The following is a 2,562-nucleotide window of genomic DNA, read 5'->3' as shown; positions in this document are numbered from 1 at the left end:
TGAGATCAGTTTAAGCCATTTTATGGGCCCTTGATGTTCAAAATGATTCAGATGTGAGTATAGGGGTGTTTGGTCGCTAAAGGTCAGACTCCCGTCACGGCTCATCGGTTGGGTCGTGACACAATGAGTTTCTTAGCACGGACATAAGAGATAATTTTCTTTGGGGAGAGATTAAGGTTTTCTTTCCACTCAAGTGTAGGTACCTCGAGCATAGGTAAGGTGACAGTTTTAGCGTAACAGTTTAGATTCTCATGGTAGGGAGATAGCCAACTCATACCCAGAATAACATCAAAATCTACCATGTCTAAAATCATTAAGTCTACCCAGGTACCATAACCCATAATCGTAACAGTGCAAGATCGAAACACTTTATTTACAACCACAGAATCTCCGACCGGAGTAGACACAAGAATAGGAGTATTAAGCAAGTCACAAGTCGTGTCAAAACTCCTAGAAAAATAAGTAGAAACATATGAAAATATGGAGCCCGGATCAAATAGTGCCGAAGCCTACGGGCGACAGACTGAGATAGTACCTATGATAACTGCATACCTGTGATAACTGCATGTGACCCCTCGGCCTCTGGCCTGCCTGGCATAGCATAGAGATGGGAACGCCTACCAGTAGCCTTAGAACCTCCACAGTCCCCCTGAACTGTCTGAGCACCATCCCTACCAGCCTGATAACTGCACCTGTTGGGCTTAGCGCCACCTCTACCTGTCGTGACCACTCCGCCCAGTTTGAGTACGGTTCCCACCAAAAGATCGCCCTCCTCTAGCCAGAGCAACTGAAGGCCTGGGAGCCTGAAACTTACCACTATGGTTACCCTGCTTGAGTCTAGGACAAAACCTCTTGATATGCCCCTGCTCGCCACACTCAAAGCAGGCACGATCAAAAGTAGGCCTCTGAACTGACACCGAAGAAGCTGAATAACCTCCCTGATCTGGAACTCGGGACTGAGAGCCCTCTGCCTGGCTGATAGAGTACTGAACTACTCCAGATGAGCCTCTAACCGAAGCCAGCATAGTCTGCTGAACCTGACGACCCGAGTAACTCTGGGATCCCTGTCCCTTAGAAAACGTACCACTGAAATTACCACCCTTTCGGGCCTTCTTCTCTGCATATTTGTTGTAGCCATCCTGACAGACACCCTCAGCAGTCTTATGTCATCCACAACCTCCTGAAAAGAACAACCCCTGGTAACCAACTGAAGAGCCAACAATTGAAGGGCAGCATTCAACCCCTTCACAAAATGTCTAACCCTTTCCTCCTCAGCAGGAAAAAGCTGAGAGCATAACGAACCAATGAGTAAAATCAGGACTCGTAAGCAGCCATAGAAGAATTTCCCTGCTCAAGTTATTGAACTCATTATGCCTCCTGTCCTTCAAAGTACGAGGAACATACTTCTCAAGAAAAATCTAGTAGAACTGAGTCCAAGTCAACGGAGGCAAACTCGCTGGCGTACACTCTATAAACGCCCTCCACTACAACTTGGCATCTCCCATAAGCTGAAAAGTCACAAACTCTACACCATACCTCTCAACTGCACCCATCTTATGGAGCCTCTCATGATAATCAATAATGAACTCATAGGCATCTTCTGCCTCAGTACCATAGAACACTGGAGGTTTCATCTTAGTGAACCTCCAAAACAAATCATGCTCGTCACCTGTCATCACCGGTCCTCCCACGGGCCGACGGAATAGCTCAGGGCCTGGAGCCTCATCCAAACGTGGAGCCACAACTGCAACATGTTGTGCCCTGGTGCCTGAACTAGAGCCTGAGCCGGACCACCTTCTTTCGCACCCTGATTACCTGCTACTGCTGGAAACACACTTGCCTGTGCTAAACCATTCAATAGGTTCAGCACTCGGACCATAACATCCGACAAAGACCGGAGTAGCAATAATATCTTGCTGAGCTGGTGCTGCTGCAAACTCGGCTGCCTCATCCTGAACATCCTGAGGCACAGAGGACTCAGCGCGTTATTGTCCAGCTGTAGGAGCCCCGCCCCCAGCTGGTGCTGCTGCTCCCCTGCCTCTACCACGGCCACTAGCCTGGCCTCTTCCTCCACGAACTACAGCCCCAGCGGCCTGACCTCCCCTGCAAGCTGTGGTCAAAGCAGCCGGCGCGGGTGCTTCGTTAGCTGCTGCTGCTGCATGACTCCTTACTATCTGTGGGAGAATAGATAGAAAAGTTAGATACCAATTTCAATCATTCAGATACAATTTGGAATCAAGTAGCACAAAAGAAATAAAGAGATTGAAGTTTTCTAGTATCCCATAGCCTCCCGAAGATAAGTATAGACATATCCGTACCGATCCACAGAACTCTACTAGACATATCCTTGTACGATGAGATTAATGAATCTAAAGCTCTGATACCAACTTCGTCACATCCAAAACAGACGCGAGTGGAACCCACATGTCACGACCCAACCCGATGAGCCGTGACTAGTGCCCAAGCTGGACACTCGTATACGAACCTATTAGATATAGTCAAACTGAAACTAAGGACAATATGGAAATTTGTAAAAGCAAGCTATAGACTCATAACATCATA

This window comes from Lycium ferocissimum, chromosome 12 (assembly GCF_029784015.1).
Source record: "Lycium ferocissimum isolate CSIRO_LF1 chromosome 12, AGI_CSIRO_Lferr_CH_V1, whole genome shotgun sequence".
In the NCBI taxonomy this organism is placed as follows: Eukaryota; Viridiplantae; Streptophyta; class Magnoliopsida; order Solanales; family Solanaceae; genus Lycium; species Lycium ferocissimum.
This window is presented reverse-complemented; position numbering follows the sequence as displayed.